The sequence below is a fragment of the Talpa occidentalis genome, unplaced genomic scaffold (assembly GCF_014898055.3).
Source record: "Talpa occidentalis isolate TD23 unplaced genomic scaffold, MPIMG_talOcc4v2.1 talOcc4.4, whole genome shotgun sequence".
NCBI classification, from domain to species: domain Eukaryota; kingdom Metazoa; phylum Chordata; class Mammalia; order Eulipotyphla; family Talpidae; genus Talpa; species Talpa occidentalis.
The window spans coordinates 19,110,626-19,123,966 of NW_023604295.1; positions in this window are offsets into that span (position 1 = coordinate 19,110,626).

Genomic DNA, 13,341 nt, shown 5'->3' on the forward strand with positions numbered 1-13,341 from the left:
GAGAGCAGACTTTGGAGTCCACCTTCTAAGTTTAAGACTTGGCTTTCCTTTTACTGGTTGTGTAAAATTGAATAAATAATGTAATCTCCTGAGCTTTTATTTTAGTGTGTAAGAAATGGAATCATTATAGAGTTGTTGTGAAGATTGAGTTAGTAAGGTCTAAATAATTGCTACTTTGATATTAATCACCAGGATTTGTGCAAAATGGATTGCAAGTATATACTAGTACAACATTGTATTATGGTGTGTGTGTGTGACAGCTCCAGCATTTGAGACAAAATAAAATTCCCCAATGTAAAGATTACCAAAATATTCTTACCTTTCTCAGTTTAAACCTCTCACCTTACTGCCAGAGAGCTCTCAAGAAGTGGAGGTTTATTGTGTACTACTGGTCGAGTCCCACAATTTAGTAGGTTTTACATCATTTTTCACTTTATAAAAAAAACCCCAAAACCCGTAGCAATACTCCAATATTGGCTGGAATGGAAACTTTTTAAAGAGTCTTTTCTAGTGCTCTACCATAAAATCACTGCTGAATTTTGTTAGCTTCTAGAAAGTTCAAGATGCATGGCAGCCTGTAGTGGTAGATGGAATAATCCCCTGTAGCTTTGGAATCCATGGTATTGCAACAGGATGTAGCACATATTGTAAGCTTACATCCTAATAAATAAATAGAAGAAAACATTTCAGTAAAAGTTGTACACTCTTGGCAGAAGAAGATTGTATTTAGCATCAACCTCAAAGGTACAAGAGGACTGAAAGCACGATACTTACAAATGAGTATTTTTTGTGAGATTCATTTAATTTTAAACTGATTTGGAAGCTACACATGTTACACTTCTAATAGTCTTCACAAAGCATGATCTGTAAAGTCTGCAGTTTTATTTTACTATTTTGGATAAAAATATCTGTATCTGCTCCCTCAAAAGGGAAAATTTCTTATTTTACTTCCAATTTCTTCCTTTTCTCCACTTAGTGTACCATGTCTCGTTGACTTTAACTGGAATATTTCTTCTAAGTGTCCATGCTTTGGGTTTTGCTTGCATGTCAACACTTATTTAGATGCAATTTCAGTTTTTAACTAGTCCTTTTGTATACTTTGTGACCTAATTGGGTTCTTCTTTTGGATTCATTACTTTTATGTCAATACACATCTTCAACAAATTCTTTCAGAGAAAGAATTTGGTAAACACATTGAATCCTTGATTGTCTAAATATTTATTTACATTTTCCTTCACTTTAATGTCCGTTTGGCTGAGCATAAGATTATAGGTTTGAAATAATTTGCCTCTTTAAATTGGAAGATAATATCTTTATCTTCTAGTATTGAGTTATGCTCACAAGAAGCTAAACTGATCTTTCAGATTTTTTTTAGGTTGTCTGTTTTTCCCTATTTTCCTCTACAAAGACTTAGAATTTTATTTGTCTTTGAAATTCAAAAAGATCATGATGCCACATGTGTCTTTGACTCTTTTAAAAGCTAGCTTAGCACTTTTAATTTGAAGAGCCATGCTTTCTTCAGACCTGAGAAATATTTTTGTTGATATTTATTTGATTATATACTTCTCTGCATTTTCTCTTTCTTGTGTAAAATTCTATAATCTGAAGTTTAGAATTTCTGGTGTACTCTGCATATCTCTTAACTCTATACTTAAGACTTTTCCTCTTTTTGTCCATATGTTCAGTGACATGAGAATGCCTCAGCTCAATTTTTCAACCACTTAATTCACTGTTAGTGTGTATTACTGCTATTACCGCTTAATGATAGATATCTTCATTTCTGTTTTTTCTTTAATTCTAAGGGTTATAGGAGATACATTTTCATAGATAAAATATTCATCGAAATCTTTCCAGCTATATTTATACTCATCCTATGTCTTTTTCTTAACTTTCTGAACTTTCTCATGGGGGACTCATCTTATTGTCTAGTTTCTATATTACTAACTTTCTTAAAATGTGTAGTGTTTCTTGGCTGCTTGTAGTTTTGATTTTGAGAATCACCCTGTGCCCTTGTATTACTATAACCTGTCTTCTCTATAGGGGGAAGCATTTGAAATGGAAGCTTGCTTTCCAAATCTGAGTGCTTCCATCACTCCTGCAATCAGTCAGAGCCTGACCCACTATGAGACTTCTCCAACCACAATACTCCTCTTTGGTCAGTTGTTATAACCCACAAAATAGAAAAGAAGGAGAAGGGAAAAAATTGATTAGCCTGCTGCTTCAAATGCAATTATCCAATTAAGTCTCCTAAATGTTCTAGGATTTGCTCTTAATTTTTGGAAATGTAGACACTGCTTTTAAAACTTTCAAGCTTCTTATTTACCTCCACAGTAAGCTACTCCTACGTTTAATCTATAGTTTCTCCAGTTTTGTTTTGCCAAGAACCTGAATGCATGTGATCTCATGATCTCATAAATTACACAAAATTTTTGCTCTTTTAAATTTTTATAGGAATAAAACATTTTTGCATTTGGCAAAAGGATATAAATATCCTTAGGATATTTATATAAAGGATATAAATATTATATAAAGGATATAAAGGATTTATATATAAAGGATATAAATATCCTTAGGATATTTATAGGATATAAATATATTTAATATCAAAAGTTATCATGAGAAGAATTTACAAAAGCAGAATTACTTCCCCCAAATTTAGGGGAAATACTTCAGTTCAAGAGTTCATTTGCCTTCAGCTCAGGGATTTACAAATATGGACATGGTAAATTGTATACCACAGCAATCTTGAATTCCAAATATTTTCTTAGGTCATATAGTGAGACAATAAGGTAAAGAGCAGTTTCTTTCAATTTTCTTTTTGACCTTATACCCTGCTATTTTGGGATATTTTTTCCTAGCAATGTTCTCATTATAGTAAAGTTTTACCATAATAAATGTGAAATCTACTTACGGTTTATTGTAATTGGTTGAGATATTAATTTTTAATGGAGTTCTCTTGAGGACAAGGATACATCCTTTGGGATCATATGGTGGTTTTATCCTTAGAGAAGATGAAGTCATTTTGAATATAGAGCATCCCTTCACTTGCTTAATGGGATCATTGACCAATAACTTTCTATCAGTGACCTGACTTGACTTCAATGCTGAGTTGTCTAAAATATATGCAAGACTATGACATTTAATTACAACACAGTTTTCAGAAATAGTATCATTACATGTTAACCACTGGATCATGTACTTTTGGCAGTGGATGTGGGCTAATTTGAACAATGCAACCTTCTTTTATTAAACCAGAGTTACAGACAGAGAGCACAAAAACTCTCTGAACTGTTTATCCTTCTATAATTTTAGAGAAAAGAATGAGAAGCCATTGCAGAGTTTATTAAGTAATGCTGAATATTTACTCCTTAGTGATCCCCTCCATTCTCTATCTTCTTCTGTAAATATCCATGTCATGTGTCTTTCAGGATGTTTTTGAATCAAAATAACATTTTCTAAAGCCTGAAGGTCACTAGAAAAATTTCAAAGGATAAAATATTCCATGATTCCATATAATTTTGAAATTTATTAGGAGCTCCCATTTCAGACTGGCTTAATAGTTTTTTGTTTGTAAGGAGGTAAGTCTGCAGCAGAAAAACTTAAATACTTGCTTTTTTATAAATTTATTGAACACTATTTAATTCAAAATATCAATGATATAGAGATCAATCAAAATATTTAATTTTCTATAGCAAATATCTTCCACTTTCACATTCGTTTCAGTTAGATCACACTGTGATTCTCTTATATGCATCCTAGCTCTTAAGTCATGTTAAGTCAATCCTTAATATACATAGGGGTAGTGATTCTTATTCTATTTTAGCAATGAAATGTTGTTTCAGATTTGAGAATAACCAGAGATTTTAAGATAACTATACTTGGTATGTGGAAAGAATGCACTATATATGCAAATGGATGGAGAATTTTATGAGAGACATAGTCATTTTTAAGCTGCCAAACAGAAATGTTAGAAATTGAATATGTGATATAAGAAATTAAGAATTCATGCAATGGGCTTATTGACAACTAAACAGAAAAGAATCAGTGAACTTAAAGATGGGTCAGTAGAAATTATGCAAAATGAAAAAAGAGAAAAAAATAATGAAAATAGTGGAGTAGAATATGAGTATATGGGACAAAATCAAATGATTTAATATATTTGTAATTGGTCTTGGGAAGGAGAGAAAGAATGGGAGAAAAGAAATATTTGAAGAGGCAATCAATGAAAATTTTCCGAAGTTAGAAAAAAACATTTGATGGATCTCAACAAAAGCTAATGGGAAGATATACAGAGAAATCTTCATTTAAGTACATCCTATTCAACAAACCATAAACCAAAAATAAAAGAATATCTAAAAAATAAACAGATTAAAGAGACAGCTGCAAATGGGAACAATAAAAATAATGCTTCCCCTTTTACCAGAAACAAGGCTACAAAAAATTTAAAAAAAGCATCTTTAAAAAGCTATAAGAAAAAAATATAAGCCTATAATTATATACCTTGTAAGGTATTACTCAAAAATGAAGATGAAATGAAGTTTCAGAAAGAAAAAAGATTGAGAGAATTTGTCAGCAGCAGACATGCACCTTGACCAATAATAAAAGTTCTTCAGACTGTAAGGAAGATATACTATGAGGAAGCCAGCATCTGCAAGAAAGATGGATAAGAAAATTGCAATATATTCTTAATGAAGTGATACTCGACAATCAAATGGAATGAGCTCAGACTATATACAATAACATGAATGAATCTCAACTTAATTCTCAGGCATACATAAAGATTTTAAGGGGATAAAAGGATAGTTTTACCTCCCTACATAAATTTAAATATAAATGCTATAATAAAAAAATTCTAGATTATAATGTTAACATCTTTGCTACCCTGGGGTATGTTAAGATTTATTAGACAGAATCTATCATCTCTATCACCTATAGCAGACTATTTGGATTTCATCAAAACTAAAACTTCCTGCTCATCAAAAGAAAATGAACAGGTAACCCACAGATCGAGGAAATACTCCTATAACTTCTAATTCACAAATTTATATCCAGAATACATAAAGAACTCTTACAGGTAGACAATAACAATTTAAATAGTTCACAAATTTTGGGAAAAGATTTGAAAAGAGTCACTTCACAAAAGAAAATGTAGAATGAGGGCCTCCCTGGTGGCACAAGGGGTTAAGCACCGCACTATGAAGCTATCCTCAGACACTACAGCACGAGTTCAATCCCTGGTTGGCCAGGGAGCAACCCACATGGTGCAGCAGACCTCTCCTGACTTGCCCTCTGCTCCCCTCAGCAGTGTACTTCGGTCAATCTGCCTGTTCTGTTCCCCACTCTGGTGAATCCTCTCACCCCTCTGCATCTCTGGCCTGTGCCCCAGCTCTTGTATGCATAAATAAATAAGTTTTACCAAAAAAAAAGAAAAGAAAAGAAAATGTGGAATGAGTCATCCCACAAAGGAATGAGGCCAATAGGCACATGGAAAGATATTCAACATCATCAGGAAGATCCAATTTAAATATAATGAGAGCGTTTTCACACACACTGGCATAGCTAAAAGACTGCCAATAGCAAATATTGGCTAGAATGTGGAACAACTTAAGTACACATTGTTGTCATTAGTGTAAAATGCTACAGCTATTTTGGAGAATGATTTGCTAGTTTTTTAAAGTTAAACATTTTATATATCAGGAGTTCTCCTAGAAGTTTATACAAGTGATATGAAAACATATGTCTACAAAGAGGATTGTATAAGAATGCTCTGAGAAAATCTGGAAATAAACTAAATGTCTATATCTAGGAAAATGGATAAGAAAATTGCAGTTTATTCTTAATGAAGTATTACTCAGCAATCAAAAGGAATGAGCTCATACTATATACAATAATATGAATGAATCTCAAAAAATAATATTGACTGCAAAAAGCCAGATATTAAAGATACATACAGCATATTACTTTAAGTACAGACAAAAATAATCTATGACAATAGAAATCAGTCTGTTGGGGTTTAACTGGAATGGGGCATGAGGAACATTTCTGAGCTGATTAACAGGTTTTATACCTTATTTTGTGTGCTGTTACACTGATGTGTATGCCAATTGACAACACTCACACAAACAAACACTTAAAATGTGTGTCTTTCATGATAATTTTAAAAGTATATGTAATACATAATTTTAAAAAAAACTATAAAGGAAAGAAAAAAGGAAAACAACAATTACAAGCATCTTGACTCTATGAAATGTCACTTTTAAACACTTAGTTTTTATCTAATAAATGTGTTTTAAAGCAACACTACGATGATGACTGTAGCATTTGCTAAGAGTATCTGTGGTGGAAGGAAAAGGTTAGGTCGACACCACCTGTTTCTGGCATTCTTCTGAGGAGACACCAGATTGCCTACTGGCTTATTCCAGCTTTTCTGAACACAGGGAGAGTGGCAATAATATCAGGGAGCCTTATGCTCACAAGATGGACACCATATGTCTCCACTATCATTTCATTGCTCTTCCCATATATCTCTTTCCTTTGCCCTTTTAGCATCTGAGGTCTGGTGACCCCTAGAAACTTAATATAAGAAGAGGACATGAATGAAACGTGTATCTCTTTTTATATCAAACACAAAGGGAAGACTTTTATATGTGAGTGTTTATTCTCTGTGATCATCCAATAGCTGTTACTGATCAAATTATCACCCAAATTTTCAAGCTGTGTCTTAAAAATGAGTATGTACACTTTGTATGGGCACTTGTGAAAATGTATTAAGAATTCCTGCATATATTATTCAAAGATATTATTCACACAGGATAGTAATGATATATAAAATATATGTCAGAGATATCTCAACATGTGGCAGAATTTTCAGAAAAAGAAACAAATCAGTACGTGAAAAAGAAACTCAAGTAAGAAAATAACGTCGTTTTTAAGGTGGGATGGTGGTGGACTTTATTGAATCAAGTTTTTGATTCTTTAAAATGACCAGATTAGGATTTAATCCCAAAGTAATGTATGCATATCCTGAGATTTCAAAGATGGGAGCTGTTTAAAACAAAACATGCATTTACACCTGCTTCTGGTTCTAGTTGTGTGATTGTTATAAAAACTTTGTGCTTTTGGCCACAGGCATCACTTTATAATTTTTTATTCTCAAGATATTTGAAGACAGGAGAAGGATCAGAAGCATGGAGGTGCAGAAGGTTAGTCATAATGACAGAGGAGTATTTGTACCCCAGTTCCGTGGACTTGGGCATGTTTTAGAATTCGATTCTAAGTGCAAACTCAGAGCAACGTAATCTTGTTGGCTACATTATTTATTATTATTACTATTAGTATTACTATTATTACTGTTATTTCAAACTTCCCTTTATTTGTGGAGCTGATTTCTTCTCAGCCACTAATAATAATTACTTGCTCTTTGAACCACACATAATAGTGATAAAACAACATTTACTTCTGAGGTATAAGTTGCTTTAACACTGCATTTAATGCCTTCATTTTCAGAATCCCTGTGGAATAATGAAAACCTATAAGTTTTCATTCTACTACCATCCACCTCCCCCGAAGTCTTAGGAACTAGCTTCACTCTCTTTGATAGATAGAAATTACTTCTTTTTCTCATTATGTTATTGTTTTATCCAATCTCCTACTCTCTCTCTCTAACGCCTACTTTTTTCCCAGCCCACTCTTAACTTTCAACTTTCTGATGTGCTTGATTTTATCTATTTATAATGCTCAGCTTTAGATCAGTGTGTTCTTAAGTTGTTACAAAATATGCTGTATGGAAGAATGATTAGTGAGAAAGAGTAATGCCACATAAAAATATTATTTGGAAAAGAAGTATTCCCCCGTTGAGAAAAGGTTTCCAGGCCTTGGTGGTAAATAATTTATGATTGTCATCCTAATGAAACAGAGTAAACAACTTTAGCAACTGGAGATGTGGCTATTAAGACATTTTAGATTTTTCTGTGCATCTAGTACAGTGCAACCACCTCTTAGCAAGCTTGGGAAGCAGCTGGTAGGCAACAGCCAACGTGTACAGGTCACATAGCCAGCATGCACGTGCGCTGTACTCCCATACTTCAAACCTTTGGTAAAACAGCATTCTCCTTTTGGTCTCTTCTCAGAGCTTGGGGTTTATCAAGGGTCACAAACTTCAATGACTCTGGTGATACTAGTCCAGTTTCCTCCTCTCCAGGCACTGCAAACTTTCACACAGTTCATTGTGACCTTTACTATACGTGGGAAGTTCTACTTAGAAAAACCTCAAGAGTAGAAGAGCTGGTTTTGTCCTTGCAAAGCCCAAGTGAGAGTCTGTATTTTTGTCACGCAGCATGATTATCATCTTCATGGTTCCGGTATTTGTAAACATACAATGTGCATGTATGTGAGTCTTGAAATTCATGGATGCTTTCTGCTTGCTTATCTGGTGGCCAAAAAAAACTGGAAGGTAATTGTGAAAGGGTGGTTTGTTGTTGTTTATTGTTCAAGGGTTGCTTTTCTCCAGTTTCATGTTCCAGAAAGACTATAGTTCTTAGCATGGAATTTGAAATCCATCTTTTTTGTTGCTTGCTTACTAAAAACCTAGGACTGAGCAAGAACAGATCTGAGACTTCTGTAAGCATCACATACAATCTCAGACTTGTTCTCAGAGTTTTTGAAGTCTTACTAGGTGCTCACTTGGTTAACTCAGCCTATGACTCTTGCAAATGTTTGACTGGTGAGACTTTAGGTGACTCAAAGGAGTGACTCTCAAATGTAATGAGCTTTGCTTGCCTCAACTTGACCTATAATAACCCAAAGGTATTTTGGGTACACATCACCAATGGTAATTCTGACCCACTTATTCTACAGCAACTTGTGTTGCTGTGAAATGCTGCAAATAATTGAGATGAACTTTATAATGTTAGTCTAGGCTATATTTGGCCATATTAAGCATTCTATTGTCTATAATCAGTACATTTTCCCTCTTGTGAACATTTTGGGCAACTGCAAAAACTAGGTTTATAGTTTAAAAAGAATATAAAAACATAAGAAAGTAGCTGATAAGAATTTATTTTACTGATAGCTATCCTTCCAAGACTGCTGATCTGTGTCAATTCAGATCTCTTCTTTTTTTCTTCTGCCTTTTCCTAATAAACCTGTTCTTTTAAAATGTAAAATAAAAAGAATTTTTATTACATGAATTATAATATATTGCCTTGACCTTATAATTCTAGTAAAACACTAAACTAACATGAATAATAAGTAACAATGATGTAACCTCCTTTCTGTGACAGCATTATCAAAAACTTAATCTAAGTATTTAAGTGTTTACTCTAAACATTTAAATGGTGGTTCTTAACTTAGGAGTGGGAGAACTTTGTCCCCCAGGAGGCACCGAGCTATGTCTGGAGACATTTTAGTCATCACAATTGGAGTAGGGATGTTAATGGCATCTGGTGGGCAGAGGCCAAGGATGTTGTTGAACACCTTCCACTCTGCGGCACAGCATCCAGCCCACCCTCAATAAAGAATTATCATGTCCCAAGTGCCAATAATGCTGAAGCGAGGCAACGCTGCTCTTGAGGTCACATCTCAGAGAAACAGCATTCTTTAACATCTTTTGGCAAGCTAGTAGAATTAAGTGCAATTATGTAAGAAAGAAAACCTAGTCCATGAATCCACCATGTGCTTGCCGCCTTGTCTGCTTGTGTGCTAGCCTATGACCCGTCAATGCCCTGTGTGGTATTACTGTTCTACAAATGCAATTGCGCCACTTTTTGTTTTAAGATTTATCTTTTATGCATGCAAGAGCTGGAGTGCAGGCCAGAGGTGCAGGGGGTGAGAGGATTCACCTCACAGAGTGGGGAACAGAACAGGGAGATCTGCTGAAATACACTGCTGAGGGGAGCAGCGGGCAAGTCAGGAGAGGTCTGCTGTGCCATGTGGGTAGCTCCCTGGCTGAGGATCAAACTTGTGCTGCAGTGGCTGCTGATCACTTCACAGTGCTGAGACTTGTGCCACCAGGGAAGCCCAGTTCTGCCACATTTGATTTTGGTTAGTTTGATGTTCCAAAATATAATCTATATTTTACAAGACAAGTCCAATAATTAGGAAAGACACAAGACTCAATTTTTAGCCTGATAAAGTCAAGAAACAGTGGAATGTATGTAGCTCCTAGAGGTCAGCCTCTTTTGGCCTCAAGGATTTGTGACTACATTCTATAACCTGATATCATATTGAAGAATTATTTTAGAAGCTACAAAATACCCAAGTCAGCAAACTTTGTCAATGAGCATAGTGGTAGGGAGAAACATTTTGTGTAACTAAGTTTGGCTGAGTTGACATAATTTAAAGGAGTGTAGAATGGCTTTATATCACATTCAAATTAAAAATTTAAAGTAAGTCATTATTTGCTACATTTGCTATAAAAAATCCTGCTTGGATTATAGAAAAAATTGGACAAATATTAAAAATGTTAACTATATAACATAGGAGAGGTTAGTAAACAATATTTTCAAAAGACAAATCTTTATTTTTTATTTTATTTTTTTATTGAGGTAACATTGGATTATAACACTGTATAGAACCCAAAGGCATAGGATTATACATCCTCAGATGCATGTCACCACCTCATATCCACCACCAAGGCATCCTCATCCTAGAGAAAAATCTTCACTAAAATAACATTACGGGGCCTCCCTGGTGGCGCAGGTAGTTGAGCACAGCACTATGAAGCTGTCTGCAGCCTCTGCAGTGCAGGTTCGATCCCTGGCTGGCCGGGGAGATACCCACATAGCATGGCAGACCTCTCCTGTCTCACCCGCTGCTCCCCTCAGCAGTGTATTTCAGTCAGTCTGCCTGTTCTGTTCCCCACTCTGTCTCTGGTGAATCCTCTCACCCTCCTCCACATCTGGCCTATACTCCAGGTCTTGTATAAATAAATTTTTTAAAAATCTTTTAAAAAAACAAAAAAAAATGTTACATAAGAAACATGATTAATCCTAATGTATCTTACAGAGTGACCTGGTACATAAAATATGGAAAAATTTGCAAAAAAAAATCAAAAACTCATATTTTGGTGTTACTCAGTGGATTAAACTATGTCTGGGTCAATCTTTTTTTCTGAATATCATAAAACATTGAATTCTGTAGGTTCTTTGCTATCACTCTGTAATGAAACATGCCATGTAATCTATTGTCTTCGTCAGAAGCAAAATCCAGGAGGTTACTAATTTTGAAAGTGAAGGCGATAAACTCATCTTTAAAAGACTCAGAAGTATGAGATATAACAAAATTAGTAGCTCGCAACTGGTAAAAGCATCCAAATGATACATGTGGGCAAAGCTTTTCCAATGGCCATCCCACCTCTTTATTATGATATTACCATATTTGTTTCTCCTGTCCTTGAGATAGACTTCTTTTACTTATTTCTAAATCAAATTTACACTTCCAAGATGAAGATATTTCCATATGGACATCAAAGGAGTATGTCACAGAGACTGAAGGCCATCTTTAGAAAGCTATAAAAGTTGTTTGGAGTAATGGTGACCTTTTTAGATCAAGTGTGCAGGCTTTAAAAGCAATGAGACTCATCTGTTGCAAATGCTGGTTTTTAATAAGTCATGTTAGTTTATCCCTTTCAATTTTGCCAGTGGTGCATTTTTTTCTTGGGAATGTTTATAAACCAAAGACAGCCTGCTCCCCTACTAGTAAGTATGCTTGCATGCACACACATGTGGAATTTAGAAAAGACACTTTCTCTTTTAATAAGAAGCCAAAATAATATTGTGATGCCTTGGAAACATCCTTAAGTATGAGCTCTGAAAAAAGGAATGGCACAGATTCAGACTCCATGAAAGCCACGGAGACAGACAATCCAGTTTGTGTTTGAGATGTCAATCATTTCTCTATTCAGTGGAGCAGAACTTTGCATCTGAAAATAATATGTAAGTCTCACATCTCAGCATGAAGAAAACCAGAATGGCCTCAGAGGACTTTGTATTTAGAATAGAGATTTGTTTCTATTTTCAAGTAACTATCTAAATATTTTCTAATTGTATAGTTTAACTTCTCTCCGTTACGATAAGTAAAGTTTGATACAGCCTACATACAGTGTTATATATTAAGGTTTTCTTCCCCCAAGAGGGTCTTTGTTTTCCAATACATCCCCTTCCACTTTTATTTTTTTCTTTCAGGCTGTTGTCACCTTCCTTTATTCAAGCATCAACTTCAATTTGTTGTCTTCTTTAGCTCCCATCTTGCAAGACTTCTATTGGGTTCCCTCCTTGTCCTGGGGTGCTCCTAGTCACCCCAATATTTGGTATCATATTTGCAATCAAACTGAAAAAAATCACACTTTCTAAGTTCCTTGCACATAATATATCAGATGACATAAACTTATACTAGTGAAACAGATTATTTCTTGCTGCCATTATAAACCACTCCAGTCCATCTCCTTTATGAATAATTCTCTCAGTGGAGTTCACAGCGGTGTTTATACTATCATTTTCCTCTCTTCTTTCTATCCATGCCCATCCTATCTATTTGACAAGATGGAAAATCTTTGTTTGCCATTATTTCCTGTGAACAATATCACATGTCATTTTACCTAACCAGCATAAAGCTTTTTCCCTAGTTCAGCACATTTCCATTCAAATCTTTTGGCAAGCCAGGAAGAACCATGATGTTCATTTTACTGAAAATACAAAAGACTAAGGCATTTGGTTGACTCTGCATCTCATCTTTATTAACTATTGTAGTCCAGTAAAGGGAGCAAATGTAGATGTAGCGCATGGTCTTTTCTTAGTCTAAACTGAGAACAGCTTTTTGGATTCAGCCTTCCTCCCAGGCATATATTTGCATGCCTGATTTGCATTTGGAGAAGGGTGCATGGAGGAGAGAGGAGGAAGTTTTATGGCTGAAGGCCTAAGAGGGTTTTAGGAGATGAGAACTGAGAATGAGGCATATACAGAGAATAATGTGCTCTTTTATTCTTGGTTGGAGTGAGGGCAGTGAATAGTTCTGAGCCCTATTAATTCAGGAATTAGAAACATTTCCCCCACTTTCGCCTAGCAGGAGGAAATTCAAGGAAACGCAGTGCTCCAATGGAGCCACAGTGCTTTGCAGCATTGGAACACTGGGAACTGTCCTCGATAACATAATGTCATACTTAAGGATCAGTGTCCTAAGATAGGTAGACACCCTGAAACCCCATGAACTATGTGGCAAAAAGCCCAAAGTGTGTGAACCAGCATAACCAACTGGTTTCTCAACACTTAAGACACTAGAATGTGCCAGATTTTCTTGGCTGGTAGGAGAAGTTCTCCAGGTCTGAAATGCTTTATAGAATAGCAT